Source organism: Engystomops pustulosus, chromosome 2 (assembly GCF_040894005.1).
Source record: "Engystomops pustulosus chromosome 2, aEngPut4.maternal, whole genome shotgun sequence".
Lineage (NCBI taxonomy): Eukaryota > Metazoa > Chordata > Amphibia > Anura > Leptodactylidae > Engystomops > Engystomops pustulosus.
In genome coordinates this window covers 13,038,444-13,058,161 of record NC_092412.1, presented here as the reverse complement: position 1 = coordinate 13,058,161, position 19,718 = coordinate 13,038,444, and the positions used below count along the sequence as shown (strand labels likewise).

Below are 19,718 nucleotides of genomic sequence, written 5' to 3'. Positions count from 1 at the left end.
GTAGCGCTCAGTGTTTTACATAAAGATGGTCCGACACAGCCACACTACAACCTGAAAAGCCTATGAAAGGGTTAATGCAGACTACTGGCAGATATGACAGTGTGCAACAGGTAAATTCACATTGGCTTAGGAGCCCAGTGGGTACACATCTTGAAACGTTACAAACGTTACAGAGGTAGGTAGGCTACTCAGGGTAGCACGGTAGTAAATGTCTCTTTTCCTGCAAAGAAAAGGCATAAAAAGTGCAAGCAGAATGTCCGTACCTAAAAGGAAGGCATTAAGTGCAAAATAATAATTTACATGGCAACTTTTCCTGGTAGTATCTGGCGAAAGTCTCTCAGAAGGTCTCTAGTGACAAAGTCCATCTTCTGGGTACAGCCCTTGAGGTGGGGAAAAGTGCACTGAGAAGCAAAGGGTCTCCTCTAGTGTAGAGGGACAGGGTCCTTTGAAGAAATTCTCTGCTGTGGCAGAGGAAGGGTGCTATCATAGCACAGGACAATAGTCAGTTCAAGGTATGTCTCTTGACTGAGATAAATAAGGGTAGGAGTCTCAGGAAAGTCTCTGGCTCTTTGGGGTAAGGACAGAAATATACACTATGTACAGTACCTGAAGTGGGCTACAGCCCTTCAGGGGTTAATCTTGCTGCTCAAAAGCAATAGCTGCAGGCATGGGAGCAGGAACTGCAGCATGGACATCATCAGCCTGGGTGAAGAAAGCAGTGTTGAGATCTGTCACCTGAAGACATCTGGTGGTAGACACTGGAACTGCTGACCTGGAACACCCAGAAGCTGGAGCTGGAACAGCAGGGAGGTCATCTGCGGCGGCAGGCATCTCAGCAAAGGAAGGAGACAGGCACTTCTCTGGTTGACCTTCTGTAGCTGGGGGCACTGTGGAGCGCATGATGATGACCGCAGGAGCTGTAACTTCTCCATTGCTGACAGCTGAAGGATTGTTGTTCCTGGACTGACCTGTAGCTCTTGGGGGCGCTGTTACGCTGGCGGTGGTAACCTCTGTAGCTGGCAGGGCGTTCTCACCGGACAGCCTGGGCCTCTTAGCAGGTGGTCCTGGATACTCCGCAGGCTGGTCAGCATCATTAGATAAGGGGTCAGGCCCCTTTAAGAGAGTCCCTTTTGTAGCCGGGCCTCCTATGGGGAGATGTTGACCCTCTGCAGGGAGGCCGGACTGTACCCCAGCCGGGGCTAAGGGAGATATAGTCACAGTCACTGTGATATAGGCCCTGGGGGCCATGGTACTCACATCCGCGGTGGTCCTCAGGAGGTCCGGAATCGGAGGAGGCAGCCGCTGTGGAGAATCCGCCATTGAAGACTGCGTACGGGAGACAGCAGTAAGCGGTGCAGCAGAGGAAGGTGCCCGAGGTTCGTGGGCAAGCCATGCGACACTTGGTTCTTCATCGCGGAGGCTGTGCGGCATGTCGGCAGGACAGGAGACAGCACGTGGAGAAATCCAAGATGGCCGATTAACCTCTTTGATGCTGGATGGCGGCTGCGCTGACTCTGAGGTACCTCGTGGGCTCTCACTGGCGTTGCAGCACGGGAGAGTTTCGCGCCAGAGGGCGGAGCTTGAGTCTTTCCCGCCAGGAGCTGTGGCGGGCTGAATTTTCTGCTGCGCCACAGCGCGCTGAGGCAGGATTCGCGCCATACGCGCAGGGGGCGGAGCTTAGCGATGTCTCTGGGTTTCCCGCCAGTGAAAGTTTTGGCGGGCTGGAATTACTTGCTGCGCCACAGTTTCTGAGGTAAAAATCTTCAGGCGCGGCAGCGCCGGATGTAGCAGAGCTGGTACAGTTCTTGCAGGGATTAACCTCTTGAGTGCTGGAGCGGCGCAGCATTACCACAGTTCAATCCAGAAACACACAATTACTTGGGCCTAAACCCGGATGGCAGCAGGGTTAGGCAGCACAGTCTTTTTAATAAAGGAAAGTCTTTAATGCCGTAATAAGGCACAGAAGTATCAATCCTGTTCGTGACGCCACTTGCAACATCCCCCACCGGGGCCTAGCCCTTGAGGTGAGGCCTGGAGTCAGCCGGGGCCCGCTGTACCGGAGTGGCTGGCGGTTGCGGCCTAAGCACGCTATTGTCACGGTGCTTGGTACGGGGGAACCGGAGGGCTGTCCTACAGCCTGGCAGGTCTCCAGCAGGGTGGTGTTGGCAAGAAATGATGAGGGAGAGGCTGCTATAGCGGATCTCCCTGGGGCAACCCCTTAATGTCCCGAGTGTGAGTCTCTGGGTGATGGACAGGGTGCCGGTGATGTAGGCAGCCGTATTAGCAGGGACCAGACGGAGACAGAAGTTGAAGAAAACAACTTACAGTTCTTTATTTGAACCGGCAGGAACCGCAGCAACGTGCCTTTAACAGGTAGATGGAGTGCTGAGATGTGAGTTGGAGGGAGCCTCAGGAGATAGTTCACCAGCCTGGATGTAGAGGGCAGGCTGGGAGGCAGCTGTGTCCTGGTAGGAAGCTTCAGCTTGTCCTGTAGGGCTTCAGGTATCACCTTTAAAGGTAAGATGATACCCCTTTTCCTCACTACACTAACTCTAGTCTTCTTGCTCCACTCTTCAGAGGCAGGGGCTAGGCTCTTCCTGCTCTGGTATGGGCTAGACTGAGATTTCTCACTCACTCACTCACTCTAAGTCTACAAGATCTTCTCCTCTTCTCATCTGGGAGAGACTTCTCCAGAATCTGAGACCCAGAACATTCCTGGCCAGGGAGTTTTATTACCTCCCTTTGGTCAGGTGGTGGCTGCTCCTCCAATCACATCTCAGCTTACAGAGCACAGGATGTAACACATATCATTGGACAACAGCATCTTGCATCATACAAAATACTTAACCTCTGCCTTGCCAGGCAGGATTCACCACTGCAATACCGCTATGTCCTATCAGGACCATGTAGTGTGATGTGGGTATATGCAGGTGGGACGTATTCGCAAGCACTACCTCGCCATTGCATCGGCGAGGGTGTTGCACTGTCATAAGTTTTTCTATGCAGGGGTGTACCAAGCAGGGCCGGATTAAGGTTGGTGGGGGCCCCTGGGCGCAAAATCTGGTGGGGGCCCCCACTGAGTGCAGCGTGTATACACGTCCTCCTGCTCACTATCCACTAACCCCGCAGTAACACCGCTACATACACCCGCCTCACCCCCAGTAACACAGATACATACAGCCACCTTATCCCTAGTAACACAGCTACATACAGCCACCTCATCCCCAGTAACACAGCTACATACAGCCGCCTCACCCCCAGTAACACAGCTACATACAGCCGCCTCGCCCCCGGTAACACAGCTACATACAGCTGCCTTGTCCCCAGTAACCCAGCTACATACAGCCACCTCTCCCCCAGAAACACAGCTACATACAGTCGCCTCATCCCCAGTAACACAGCTACATACAGCCGCCTCGTCCCCAGTAACACAGCTACATACAGCCGCCTCATCCCCAGTAACACAGCTACATACAGCCACCTCAACCCCAGTAACACAGCTACATACAGCCCCCTCACCCCCAGTAACACAGCTACATACAGCCGCCTCATCCCCAGTAACACAGCTACATACAGCCGCCTCACCCCCAGTAACACAGCTACATACAGCCGCCTCACCCCCAGTAACACAGCTACATACAGCCACCTCACCCCAGTAACACATCTATAGACAGCCGCCTCACCCCCAGTAACACAGCTACATACAGCCGCCTCGCCCCCAGTAACACCGCTACATACAGCCACCTCGCCCCAGTAACACAGGTACATACAGCCGCCTTGCCCCCAGTAACACCGCTACATACAGCCACCTCGCCCCAGTAACACAGCTACATATAGCCGCCTCGCCCCCAGTAACCCAGCTACATACAGCCACCTCTACCCCAGTAATACAGCTACATACAGTCGCCTCATCCCCAGTAACACAGCTACATACAGCCGCCTCATCCCCAGTAACACAGCTACATACAGCCGCCTCGCCCCAGTAACACAGGTACATACAGCCACCTCGCCCCCAGTAACACAGCTACATACAGCCGCCTCGCCCCAGTAACACAGCTACATACAGCCGCCTCATCCCCAGTAACACAGCTACATACAGCCACCTCGCCCCAGTAACACAGCTACATACAGCTGCCTCGCCCCCAGTAACACCGCTATATACAGCTGCCTCACCCCCAGTAACACAGCTACATACAGCCACCTCGCCCCAGTAACACAGCTACATACAGCCGCCTCATCCCCAGTAACACAGCTACATACAGCCACCTCGCCCCAGTAACACAGCTACATACAGCTGCCTCGCCCCCAGTAACACCGCTATATACAGCTGCCTCACCCCCAGTAACACAGCTACAAACAGCCACCTCGCCCCAGTAACACAGCTACATACAGCTGCCTCACCCCAGTTACACCGCTACATACAGCCGTCTCATCCCCAGTAACACAGCTACAAACAGCCACCTCGCCCCAGTAACACAGCTACATACAGCTGCCTCGCCCCCAGTAACACCGCTATATACAGCTGCCTCACCCCCAGTAACACAGCTACATACAGCCGCCCGACTCAAGGCATCAGGAAAATCCAAAGAAGACAGCGGGAGAGCAGCACTCCATGGTGATTAATGTTTATTCATACACCAGTGGCAATACAATACAAAGCATTGTATTGCCACTGGTGTATGAATAAACATTAATCACCACAAAGTGCTGATCTCCCGCTGTCTTCTTCAAACTCATAAAATATATACACACATAAAGTATATACACATCACACATACTGCATACACATCATATACTATATATATATATATATATATATATATATATACACACATACAGTATACACTGACCACATATACACATACATGCAGTATAAAAACACCATATACACACATGCCGCTTATACATACAGAATATACCCACATACAGCAAATACACACACATTCAGTATATACAGCATTTTCACACACACACACATTCAGTATACAGAGCATATATGCAAATATATGCATGAATAAATACAGTAAATGCATATATACACAGTATATACATACATAGACAGTAGATGCATATATACACAGTATATACATACATAGACAGTAGATGCATATATACACAGTATATACATACATAGACAGTAGATGCATATATACACAGTATATACATACATAGACAGTAGATGCATATATACACAGTATATACATACATAGACAGTAGATGCATATATACACAGTATATACATATATAGACAGTAGATGCATATATACACAGTATATACATACATAGACAGTAGATGCATATATACACAGTATATACATACATAGACAGTAGATGCATATATACACAGTATATACATATATAGACAGTAGATGCATATATACACAGTATATACATATATAGACAGTAGATGCATATATACACAGTATATACATATATAGACAGTAGATGCATATATACACAGTATATACATATATAGACAGTAGATGCATATATACACAGTATATACATACATAGACAGTAGATGCATATATACACAGTATATACATACATAGACAGTAGATGCATATATACACAGTATATACATACATACACAGTATATACATACATAGACAGTAGATGCATATATACACAGTATATACATACATAGACAGTAGATGCATATATACACAGTATATACATATATAGACAGTAGATGCATATATACACAGTATATACATACATAGACAGTAGATGCATATATACACAGTATATACATACATAGACAGTAGATGCATATATACACAGTATATACATATATAGACAGTAGATGCATATATACACAGTATATACATATATAGACAGTAGATGCATATATACACAGTATATACATATATAGACAGTAGATGCATATATACACAGTATATACATATATAGACAGTAGATGCATATATACACAGTATATACATATATAGACAGTAGATGCATATATACACAGGAGATGCCTATATACACAGTATATACATACATAGACAGTAGATGCATATATACACAGTATATACATACATAGACAGTAGATGCATATATACACAGTATATACATATATAGACAGTAGATGCATATATACACAGTATATACATATATAGACAGTAGATGCATATGGTACCCTGGTACCAAGCCTGTCTGCTGCTTGAGGCGAGCCATAGAGAGACGCCCCCCATATGTGTAATATATCAGGTAGTGTCAGGACTAGATCCATCATATTGGTTTGGTGTGAAAATAAAGCAATGCAAAATGCATATAATGTACCGCCATGTAGTATAAAATGCAAACAGAATGCCACCATGTAGTATAAAATGCATACAGCGGACCGCTATGTAGTATAAAAATGCATACAGCTTGTCGCCATGTAGTATAAAATGCATACAGCGTGTCGCCATGTAGTATAAAATGCATACAGCGTGCCCCCATGTAGTATAAAATGCATACAGCTTGTCGCCATGTAGTATAAAATGCATACAGCGTGTCGCCACGTAGTATAAAATGCATACAGCGTGCCCCCATGTAGTATAAAATGCATACAGCTTGTCGCCATGTAGTATAAAATGCATACAGACATCACATACATATACACCCACATATGCACATTACATACATATACATATACACATCACATACATATACACATTACATACATATATACACATTACATTACATTACATTACATACATATACACAGATGAACTTACTTTATTTTCTTTTCTTCTACAGGAAGGTTCTCCAGGAATGCATGCAGGTTACACTGTATGCATTCTCCACTCCCACCTGGAGCGGAGGAGAGGGGGGCTACGAAGCGGAGGAGAGGGGGGCTACGAAGCGGAGGAGAGGGGGGCTACGGAGCGGAGGAGAGGGGGGCTACGGAGCGGAGGAGAGGGGGTCTACGGAGCGGAGGAGAGGGGGGCTATGGAGCGGAACGGGACAGAGGGAGCAGAGCAGAGCAGTGCGGAACGGACCGGGACAGAGCAGAGCGGACAAGGACAGAGCGGAGCGGACCAGGAGGGAGCAGAGCGGAGCGGACCGGGAGGGAGCAGAGCGTAGCAGGCAGGTGCTCCGGGGGATGTGGCGGCCGGTGGGTAAAAGGATGTGCCGGCTGGCGGGAAAGAGGATTTGCCAGCTGGCATGCATGGGGTGTCAGCCATGGCGGTGGCACAGGCGGGCGGGCGCACAGGTGCTCTGGGAGGCAGCATGTACGGCGGGCACAGGTGCGCCCCGGGTTCTATGGGAGGGGCAATTCAGTCAACGCTCCCTGCGACTGAAAGCCCTTCCCAAGTTACCGCGCATGCGCGAAAACTCTGCAGTTCAGTTCTGTCGCGGCCCGGCCCCCCCCTGTCATTTGCAGATCGGCGTGCGGGTCCTTTGAATTTAATTCAGCTTTAAGCAGTATCGGAGCTGGCCACCTTACTCTGTGTGCAGAATAGAAGAAGCCGGAGGAACGCGTTTTTTTTTATTTTTTTAATTCAGGGCATAATATACCAGCAGGAGGGCTGATTTCACCCTTCCCCTAAAACTCTGCCCACAACCCGCCCGAAACTCCCAGCACAAACTGCGCCTGCCACTTAACCCCCCCCGACCACCCAACTTCGGTCACTGCCCCCCCATCACCCCTTCCCCTGGAACTCATGCCTCATTAACTCACTGCCCAGAACTCCAGATGCCGCCCTAACTCTGGCCGCCCACCCTCTGCCTATCAACCCTACCCCCCCCCCCACCCATTTCTATGTATGTATATACATATTATATTATATATTTATATGTGCATTTATATATAGCTGTGTGAGGGCTTATTTTTTGCGTAACATATTTTACTTCTCAGTTATTTATTATTCCATGTTGTGTACTGGGAAGCTGGAAAAAAAATTGTGAAAATGAAAAAAAGAAAAAAGCATTTGCATCGCTTTCTTGTGGGCTTAGATTTTAATACTTTCGCTGTGCGCTCCAAATCATTTGTCTCCTTTATTCTTTGGTTCGGTAAAATCACAGTGATACCAGATTTATAGGTTTTATTGTGTTTAAATAATTCAGGGAACTACAACAGTCCTTAGTAAGTGTGTGGTCACAAATACCACCAGAGCTGCGTTTACAAACGCAGCGCTAGGGCATGGGGGCAGACTTTGGCCTGAGTGCGTATGTGTTTCTATGGAAATGCAAGTTATCGGTAACCAGAACCTGGTGTAATGCATTGTTTTAATGGACGACACCATGTTCTGGTTACTGATTGCATGCTTTTCCATAGAAACGCAAACGCAATCGGGCCAAAGCCTGCCCCCATGCCCTAGTGCTGCGTTTGTATATGCAGCGCTAGCAGTACTTGTGACCGCACTCTAAGGATGATGACACACGTAGCGCTTTGTCTACGCTTGCAAACGCAGACAAAGCCGCACCCACCGGGCCGGCTTTGCAAACCGGCTTTGCAAAACACCGGTGGCGTGTTCCCGATCGCAGGCGTTTCTATAGAAACAGTGACGCAATTTGGCTGAGGCAAGGCCCGGTGGGTGCAGCTTTGTCTGCGTTTGCAAGCGTAGACAAAGCGCTACGTGTGGCACCAGCCTAAGGCTACGTGCACATGAACATGTGCATGTAGTAGTCTTTGCAGTAATAGGACTGCTGCCTCTTCCTCAATGTCACATGTAAGAAACAAGTATAGGAGTTTTCAAATGCAAATAAAACACAATGGGAGTGAAGCGACCTCTGATCGGGAATGTATCATTTTATTGATACTAAACTAAACCGTCAATTTTCTGGTTAAATTGCCGTACTGGCACTTTGCGATAAGTAATTAGGTTTTGGGTTGCAGTTTCGGCACTCTGTCTCTAAAAGGTTCGCCATCACTGCTCTATACTGCACTGCTACTCCTCATGCTCTATACTGCACTGCTACTCCTCATGCTCTATACTGCACTGCTACTCCTCATGCTATATACTGCACTGCCTATGGCGCGGGAGCCAGACATGGCTCTTTAGATGGCTCCATCTGGCTCTCAGACAGATCTTTAATAAATAGTGATGGCTGCTGTGTGTCTCTTAGACTGATCACAGGACACAGGCAGCGATGTTACTGCTGTCTACTTAATTTGTGCGACCATCGCCGCCGTCGTCTAAGCCTGGGTCAAAGAGAAGAGCATGGGAGCGATGAGGTGTTGGCTGCAGGGAGCGCTGGTAAGTTTACATTAATTTTGGGGGACATGTGCTATGGCTACCTATCTACTGGGGGAGCATGTGTTGTGGCTACCTATCTACTGGGGGGCATGTGTTGTGGCTACCTATCTACTGGGGGGCATGTGTTGTGGCTACCTATCCATTGGGGAGCATGTGCTGTGGCTACCTATCTACTGGGAGGCATGTGCTGTGGCTACCTATCTACTGGGGGTATGTGCTGTGACTACCTATCTACTGGGGTACATGTGCTGTGGCTACCTATCTACTTTGGGGCATGTGCTGTGGCTACCTATCTACTGGGGGGCATGTGCTGTGGCTACCTATCTACTGGGAGGCATGTGCTGTGGCTACCTATCTACTTTGGGGCATGTGCTGTGGCTACCTATCTACTGGGGGGCATGTGTTGTGGCTACCTATCCATTGGGGAGCATGTGCTGTGGCTACCTATCTACTGGGAGGCATGTGCAGTGGCTACCTACCTACTGGGAGGCATGTGTTGTGGCTACCTATCTACTCGGGGGCATGTGTTGTGGCTACCTATGCATTGGGGAGCATGTGCTGTGGCTACCTATCTACTGGGAGGCATGTGCTGTGGCTATCTATCTACTGGGAGGCATGTGCTGTGGCTACCTATCTACTGGGAGGCATGTGCTGTGGCTACCTATCTACTTTGGGGCATGTGCTGTGGCTACCTATCTACTGGGGGGCATGTGCTGTGGCTACCTATCTACTGGGAGGCATGTGTTGTGGCTACCTATCTACTTTGGGGCATGTGCTGTGGCTACCTATCTACTGGGGGGCATGTGTTGTGGCTACCTATCCATTGGGGAGCATGTGCTGTGGCTACCTATCTACTGGGAGGCATGTGCAGTGGCTACCTACCTACTGGGAGGCATGTGTTGTGGCTACCTATCTACTCGGGGGCATGTGTTGTGGCTACCTATCCATTGGGGAGCATGTGCTGTGGCTACCTATCTACTGGGAGGCATGTGCTGTGGCTATCTATCTACTGGGAGGCTTGTGCTGTGGCTACCTATCTACTGGGAGGCATGTGCTGTGGTTACCTATCTACTGGGGGTATGTGCTGTGGCTACCTATCTACTGGGGGAGCATGTGCTGTGGCTACCTATCTACTGGGGGCATGTGCCGTGGCTACCTATCTACCGGGGGGCATGTGCTGTGGCTACCTATCTACTGGGGGGGAAGTGTTGTGGCTACCTATCTACTGGGGGGCATGTGTTGTGGCTACCTATCCATTGGGGAGCATGTGCTGTGGCCACCTATCTACTGGGAGGCATGTGATGTGGCTACCTATCTACTGGGAGGCATGTGCTGTGGCTACCTATCTATTGGGAGGCATGTGCTGTGGCTACCTATCTACTGGGGGTATGTGTTGTGACTACCTATCTACTGGGGTACATGTGCTGTGGCTACCTATCTACTTTGGGGCATGTGCTGTGGCTACCTATCTACTGGGGGGCGTGTGTTGTGGCTACCTATCCATTGGGGAGCATGTGCTGTGGCTACCTATCTACTGTGGAGCATGTGCTGTGGCTACCTATCTACTGGGAGGCATGTGCTGTGGCTACCTATCTACTGGGAGGCATGTGCTGTGGCTACCTATGTACTGGGGGGCATGTGCTGTGGCTACCTATCTATTGGGAGGCATGTGCTGTGGCTACCTATCTACTGGGGGTATGTGTTGTGACTACCTATCTTCTGGGGTACATGTGTTGTGGCTACCTATCTACTTTGGGGCATGTGCTGTGGCTACCTATCTACTGGGGGGCATGTGTTGTGTCTACCTATCCACTGGGGAGCATCTGCTGTGGCTACCTATCTACTGGGAGGCATGTGCTGTGGCTACCTATCTACTGGGAGGCATGTGCTGTGGCTACCTATCTACTGGGAGGCATGTGCTGTGGCTACCTCTCTACTGGGAGGCATGTGCTGTGGCTACCTATCTACTGGGGAGCATGTGCTGTGACTGCCTATCTACTGGGGAGCATGTGCTGTGGCTACCTATCTACTGGGGGTATGTGCTGTGGCTACCTATCTACTGGGGGTATGTGCTGTGGCTACCTATCTACTGGGAGGCATGTGCTGTGGCTACCTATCTACTGGGGGTATGTGCTGTGGCTACCTATCTACTGGGGGGCATGTTTTGTGACTACCTACCTACTGGGAGGCATGTGCTGTGGCTACCTATCTACTTGGGGTATGTGCTGTGGCTACCTATCTACTGGGAGGCATGTGCTGTGGCTACCTATCTACTGGGAGGCATGTGCTGTGGCTACCTAACTACTGGGGGGCATGTGTTGTGGCTACCTATCTACTGGGGAGCATGTGCTGTGGCTACGTATCTACTGGGGGTATGTGCTGTGGCTACTTATCTACTGGGGGGCATGTGCTGTGGCTACCTATCTATTGGGAGGCATGTGCTGTGGCTACCTATCTACTGGGAGGCATGTGCTGTGGCTACCTATTTACTGGGAGGCATGTGCTGTGGCTACCTATCTACTGGGGGGCATGTGCTGTGGCTACCTATCTACTGGGAGGCATGTGCTGTGACTACCTATCTACTGGGGGGCATGTGTTGTGGCTACCTATCTACTGGGGGTATGTGCTGTGGCTACCTCTCTACTGGGAGGCATGTGTTGTGGCTACCTATCTACTGGGGGTATGTGCTGTGGCTACCTCTCTACTGGGAGGCATGTGCTGTGGCTACCTATCTACTGGGGGTATGTGCTGTGGCTACCTCTCTACTGGGAGGCATGTGCTGTGGCTACCTATCTACTGGGGGTATGTGCTGTGGCTACCTATCTACTGGGGGTATGTGCTGTGGCTACCTATCTACTGGGAGGCATGTGCTGTGGCTACCTATCTACTGGGGGTATGTGCTGTGGCTACCTATCTACTGGGGGGCATGTGTTGTGACTACCTACCTACTGGGAGGCATGTGCTGTGGCTACCTATCTACTTGGGGTATGTGCTGTGGCTACCTATTTACTGGGAGGCATGTGCTGTGGCTACCTATCTACTGGGAGGCATGTGCTGTGGCTACCTATCTACTGGGGAGCATGTGCTGTGGCTACCTATCTACTGGGGGTATGTGCTGTGGCTACTTATCTACTGGGGGGCATGTGCTCTGGCTACCTATCTATTGGGAGGCATGTGCTGTGGCTACCTATCTACTGGGAGGCATGTGCTGTGGCTACCTATTTACTGGGAGGCATGTGCTGTGGCTACCTATCTACTGGGGGCATGTGCTGTGGCTACCTATCTACTGGGAGGCATGTGCTGTGACTACCTATCTACTGGGGGGCATGTGTTGTGGCTACCTATCTATTGGGGAGCATGTGCTGTGGCTACCTATCTACTGGGGGTATGTGCTGTGGCTACCTACCTACTGGGGGTATGTGCTGTGGCTACCTACCTACTGGGGGTATGTGCTGTGGCTACCTATCTACTGGGAGGCATGTGGTGGGTGTCAGGATTTGGAGTAGTGAACCCCGTGGACCACCGCAAACTATGATGTAAGCAGACACCCGGGACCAGAATCTAAGTAGCATCTGGTCTTCCTGCAGCGTGGCAACACCAGGTGGTTCCACAGGCACGACTTGTCCACGGTGGCAGCCAAGGTTGAGGTACAGGATCACTAGGCAGTATCATGGTCAGGAACAGACAGACGGTCAAGGCAGGCGGCAATGATGCGAGGTCGGGGACGGAACAAAGGTCAGGGCTGGCAGCGAAGGAGCAGAATCAGGAACAGCTCTGGGGATACAACGGGAGGTCAACACGTGGGAAGGAAACACTGTGGAAAGCTTCCTCACAGGCATGAAGCACTAAGAACTGTCGGGGAAAGCTGGGAGCCGCCGGTTTTTATAGGAACCCGGGAAGTAGGAAGCGCCAACCAGTGGCACACTGACGCTTTAAATCTGCGAGTGCAGGTGCTGGCCAGGCGGGATGGGAGCAGGAACGTGGAGAGGTGAGTGAGCTCGGAAAGGGGTACTGCCGCTAAGAGGGGGACGGGTGTGCCTGCGATCCGAGACGTTGACTGCAGGGGTACCTGTGACACCCTATCTACTGGGGGTCAGGTGCATATTGTACGGATCTTACGGATCCGGATATGTATGGCACTCACAGCTATAAAGGTTCCTGACCCCTGCTCTATACTGTACCGCTGCCCCTCCTGCTCTATACTGTACTGCTGCCCCTCACCCTGTACTCTATACTGTACTGCTGCCCCTCATGCTCTATACTGTACTGCCGCCCCTCCTGCTCTATACTGTACTGCTGCCCCTCCTGCTCTATACTGTACTGCTGCCCCTCAACCTGTACTCTATACTGTATTGCCGCCCCTCCTGCTCTATACTGTACTGCCGCCACTCCTGCTCTATACTGCACTGCTGCCCCTCACCCTGTACTCTATACTGTACTGCTGCCCCTCCTGCTCTATACTGTACTGCTGCCCCTCACCCTGTACTCTATACTGTACTGCTGCCCCTCATGCTCTATACTGTACTGCTGCCCCTCCTGCGCTATAGTGTACTGCTGCCCCTCACCCTGTACTCTATACTGTACTGCTGCCCCTCATGCTCTATACTGTACTGCCGCCCCTCCTGCTCTATACTGTACTGCTGCCCCTCCTGCTCTATACTGTACTGCTGCCCCTCAACCTGTACTCTATACTGTACTGCTGCCCCTCATGCTCTATACTGCACTGCTGCCCCTCCTGCTCTATACTGTACTGCTGCCCCTCAACCTGTACTCTATACTGTACTGCCGCCACTCCTGCTCTATACTGTACTGCCGCCCCTCCTGCTCTATACTGCACTGCTGCCCCTCACCCTGTACTCTATACTGTACTGCTGCCCCTCCTGCTCTATACTGTACTGCTGCCCCTCACCCTGTACTCTATACTGTACTGCTGCCCCTCATGCTCTATACTGTACTGCCGCCCCTCCTGCGCTATAGTGTACTGCTGCCCCTCACCCTGTACTCTATACTGTACTGCCGCCCCTCCTGCTCTATACTGTACTGCTGCCCCTCAACCTGTACTCTATACTGTACTGCCGCCCCTCCTGCTCTATACTGTACTGCCGCCACTCCTGCTCTATACTGTACTGCCGCCCATCCTGCTCTATACTGCACTGCTGCCCCTCACCCTGTACTCTATACTGTACTGCTGCCCCTCCTGCTCTATACTGTACTGCTGCCCCTCACCCTGTACTCTATACTGTACTGCTGCCCCTCATGCTCTATACTGTACTGCCGCCCCTCCTGCGCTATAGTGTACTGCTGCCCCTCACCCTGTACTCTATACTGTACTGCCGCCCCTCCTGCTCTATACTGTACTGCTGCCCCTCAACCTGTACTCTATACTGTACTGCCGCCCCTCCTGCTCTATACTGTACTGCCGCCACTCCTGCTCTATACTGTACTGCCGCCCCTCCTGCTCTATACTGCACTGCTGCCCCTCACCCTGTACTCTATACTGTACTGCTGCCCCTCCTGCTCTATACTGTACTGCTGCCCCTCACCCTGTACTCTATACTGTACTGCTGCCCCTCATGCTCTATACTGTACTGCCGCCCCTCCTGCGCTATAGTGTACTGCTGCCCCTCACCCTGTACTCTATACTGTACTGCTGCCCCTCATGCTCTGTACTGTACTGCCGCCCCTCCTGCTCTATACTGTACTGCTGCCCCTCACCCTGTACTCTATACTGTACTGCTGCCCCTCATGCTCTATACTGCACTGCTGCCCCTCCTGCTCTATACTGTACTGCTGCCCCTCACCCTGTACTCTATACTGTACTGCCGCCCCTCCTGCTCTATACTGTACTGCCGCCACTCCTGCTCTATACTGTACTGCCGCCCCTCCTGCTCTATACTGCACTGCTGCCCCTCACCCTGTACTCTATACTGTACTGCTGCCCCACCTGCTCTATACTGTACTGCTGCACCTCACCCTGTACTGCTGCCCCTCATGCTCTATACTGTACTGCCGCCCCTCCTGCGCTATAGTGTACTGCTGCCCCTCACCCTGTACTCTATACTGTACTGCCGCCCCTCCTGCTCTATACTGTACTGCTGCCCCTCCTGCTCTATACTGTACTGCTGCCCCTCAACCTGTACTCTATACTGTACTGCCGCCCCTCCTGCTCTATACTGTACTGCCGCCACTCCTGCTCTATACTGTACTACCGCCCCTCCTGCTCTATACTGCACTGCTGCCCCTCACCCTGTACTCTATACTGTACTGCTGCCCCTCCTGCTCTATACTGTACTGCTGCCCCTCACCCTGTACTCTATACTGTACTGCTGCCCCTCATGCTCTATACTGTACTGCCGCCCCTCCTGCGCTAGTGTACTGCTGCCCCTCACCATGTACTCTATACTGTACTGCTGCCCATCATGCTCTATACTGTACTGCTGCCCCTCCTGCTCTATACTGTACTGCTGCCCCTCAACCTGTACTCTATACTGTATTGCCGCCCCTCCTGCTCTATACTGTACTGCCGCCCCTCCTGCTCTATACTGCACTGCTGCCCCTCACCCTGTACTCTATACTGTACTGCTGCCCCTCCTGCTCTATACTGTACTGCTGCCCCTCACCCTGTTCTCTATACTGTACTGCTGCCCCTCATGCTCTATACTGTACTGCTGCTCCTTATTCTCTATACTGTACTGCTGCCCGTCATGCTCTATACTGTACTGCTGCCCCTCCTGCTCTATACTGTACTGCTGCTCCTCCTGCTCTATACTGTACTGCTGCCCCTCACCCTGTACTCTATACTGTACTGCTGCCCCTCATGCTCTATACTGTACTGCCGCCCCTCCTGCGCTAGTGTACTGCTGCCCCTCACCATGTACTCTATACTGTACTGCTGCCCATCATGCTCTATACTGTACTGCTGCCCCTCCTGCTCTATACTGTACTGCTGCCCCTCAACCTGTACTCTATACTGTATTGCCGCCCCTCCTGCTCTATACTGTACTGCCGCCCCTCCTGCTCTATACTGCACTGCTGCCCCTCACCCTGTACTCTATACTGTACTGCTGCCCCTCCTGCTCTATACTGTACTGCTGCCCCTCACCCTGTACTCTATACTGTACTGCTGCCCCTCATGCTCTATACTGTACTGCTGCTCCTTATTCTCTATACTGTACTGCTGCCCGTCATGCTCTATACTGTACTGCTGCCCCTCCTGCTCTATACTGTACTGCTGCTCCTCCTGCTCTATACTGTACTGCTGCCCCTCACCCTGTACTCTATACTGTACTGCTGCTCCACATGCTCTATACTGTACTGCTGCTCCTCATTCTCTATACTGTACTGCTGCCCCTCATGCTCTATACTGTACTGCTGCTCCTCATTCTCTATACTGTACTGCTGCCCGTCATGCTCTATACCAGTGGTGGCGAACCTATGGCACTGGTGCCAGAGGTGGCACTCAGAGCCCTTTCTGTGGGCACTCAGGCCATCACCAGAGATGACTCCAGGTATCTTCCTGCAGTCCCAAACAGCCCAGGACTTGCTGTGCACAGAGCTATATTAAAGTGTAAGCTCAACCTGGGACTATTTTCTGCTTTATTGGTGTCCTCAGGGGCTGGTATCAATGAAAGCTGTGACAGAGAAAGGAGTATAAATCACAAATTACATTTCTGTGTTGGCACTTTGCAATAAATAAGCGGGTCTTTGTTGTAGTTTGGGCACTCGGTCTCTAAAAGGTTTGCCATCACTGCTCTATACTGTACTGCTGCTCCTCATGCTCTATACTGTACTGCTGCCCCTCATGCTCTATACTGTACTGCTGCTCCTCATGCTCTATACTGTACTGCTGCTCCTCATTCTCTATACTGTACTGCTGCTCCTCTTTCTCTATACTGTACTGCTGCCCCTCACCCTGTACTCTATACTGTACTGCCGCCCCTCCTGCTCTATACTGTACTGCTGCTCCTCCTGCTCTATACTGTACTGCTGCCCCTCAACCTGTACTCTATACTGTACTGCCGCCCCTCCTGCTCTATACTGTACTGCCGCCACTCCTGCTCTATACTGTACTGCCGCCCCTCCTGCTCTATACTGCACTGCTGCCCCTCACCCTGTACTCTATACTGTACTGCTGCCCCTCCTGCTCTATACTGTACTGCTGCCCCTCACCCTGTACTTTATACTGTACTGCTGCCCCTCATGCTCTATACTGTACTGCCGCCCCTCCTGCGCTAGTGTACTGCTGCCCCTCACCCTGTACTCTATACTGTACTGCTGCCCCTCGTGCTCTATACTGTACTGCTGCCCCTCCTGCTCTATACTGTACTGCTGCCCCTCAACCTGTACTCTATACTGTACTGCCGCCCCTCCTGCTCTATACTGTACTGCCGCCCCTCCTGCTCTATACTGTACTGCCGCCCCTCCTGCTCTATACTGCACTGCTGCCCCTCACCCTGTACTCTATACTGTACTGCTGCCCCTCCTGCTCTATACTGTACTGCTGCCCCTCACCCTGTACTCTATACTGTACTGCTGCCCCTCATGCTCTATACTGTACTGCTGCTCCTTATTCTCTATACTGTACTGCTGCCCGTCATGCTCTATACTGTACTGCTGCCCCTCCTGCTCTATACTGTACTGCTGCCCCTCACCCTGTACTCTATACTGTACTGTTGCTCCACATGCTCTATACTGTACTGCTGCTCCTCATTCTCTATACTGTACTGCTGCCCCTCCTGCTCTATACTGTACTGCTGCCCCTCACCCTGTACTCTGTACTGTACTGTTGCTCCACATGCTCTATACTGTACTGCTGCCCCTCCTGCTCTATACTGTACTGCTGCCCCTCAACCTGTACTCTATACTGTACTGCCGCCCCTCCTGCTCTATACTGTACTGCCGCCACTCCTGCTCTATACTGTACTGCCGCCCCTCCTGCTCTATACTGCACTGCTGCCCCTCACCTTGTACTCTATACTGTACTGCTGCCCCTCCTGCTCTATACTGTACTGCTGCCCCTCACCCTGTACTCTATACTGTACTGCTGCCCCTCAAGCTCTATACTGTACTGCTGCTCCTTATTCTCTATACTGTACTGCTGCCCGTCATGCTCTATACTGTACTGCTGCCCCTCCTGCTCTATACTGTACTGCTGCCCCTCACCCTGTACTCTATACTGTACTGTTGCTCCACATGCTCTATACTGTACTGCTGCTCCTCATTCTCTATACTGTACTGCTGCCCCTCATGCTCTATACTGTACTGCTGCTCCTCATTCTCTATACTGTACTGCTGCCTGTCATGCTCTATACTGTACTGCTGCTCCTCATGCTCTATACTGTACTGCTGCCCCTCATGCTCTATACTGTACTGCTGCTCCTCATGCTCGATACTGTACTGCTGCTCCTCATTCTCTATACTGTACTGCTGCTCCACATGCTCTATACTGTACTGCTGCTCCTCATGCTCTATACTGTACTGCTGCCCCTCATGCTCTATACTGTACTGCTGCTCCATATATTCTATACTGTACTGCTGCTCCTCATGCTCTATACTGTACTGCTGCTCCATATATTCTATACTGCACTGCTGCTCCTCATGCTCTATACTGTCCTGCTGCCCCTCATGCTCTATACTGTACTGCTGCTCCTCATGCTCTATACTGTACTGCTGCTCCATATATTCTATACTGCACTGCTGGTCCTCATGCTCTATACTGTCCTGCTGCCCCTCATGCTCTATACTGTACTGCTGCTCCTCATGCTCTATACTGTACTGCTGCTCCATATATTCTATACTGCACTGCTGCTCCTCATGCTCTATACTGTCCTGCTGCCCCTCATGCTCTATACTGTACTGCTGCTCCTCATGCTCTATACTGTACTGCTGCTCCATATATTCTATACTGCACTGCTGCTCCTCATGCTCTATACTGTCCTGCTGCCCCTCATGCTCTATACTGTACTGCTGCCCCTCATGCTCTATACTGTACTGCTGCCCCTCATGCTCTATACTGTACTGCTGCCCCTCACTCTGTACTCTATATTCTCCACCACATACAGGTCTCCTCAGGGAAATTACACCAAATATTATTCACACTGATCAGTACAGACTCCACCCCCTCATAACCAGCGCCCCGCCTACACTCATCACGTGATCTATGACATCTTCACAGGTCCTTCAGCCACCAATTTTCCTCTATACCCAGGAACACACCGCTGCTTCCTGTCCTCTCCGGAAGACCCCGCCCACCAGTGACATCACACTCCCACGGTCACATGGCAAGTGGATAACGAGCAGTAGGCCCCGCCCCTCCAGTGACATCACACTCCTTGGTCACATGACTAGTGGATAGTGAGCAGGAGACGTGTGTGACATAGAGAGTGTCCTGCACTGAGGAGAGAAGAGGTAAGTGACCAGAGGAGGGACTACAACTCCCAGCATGCTCCAGGAGCACACACACTATATGGAGGGACTACAACTCCCAGCATGCTCCAGGAGCTCACACACTGTATGGAGGGACTACAA

At 51.0% G+C, this 19,718-nt stretch overlaps 1 protein-coding gene across 4 annotated transcripts in view; it reads right to left on the bottom strand.

Moving 5' to 3' along the window:
• The window catches only part of LOC140119790 (uncharacterized), an 822,703-nt gene that overhangs the window by 511,625 nt on the left and 291,360 nt on the right, over positions 1–19,718 (bottom strand). The window lies entirely within an intron of this gene.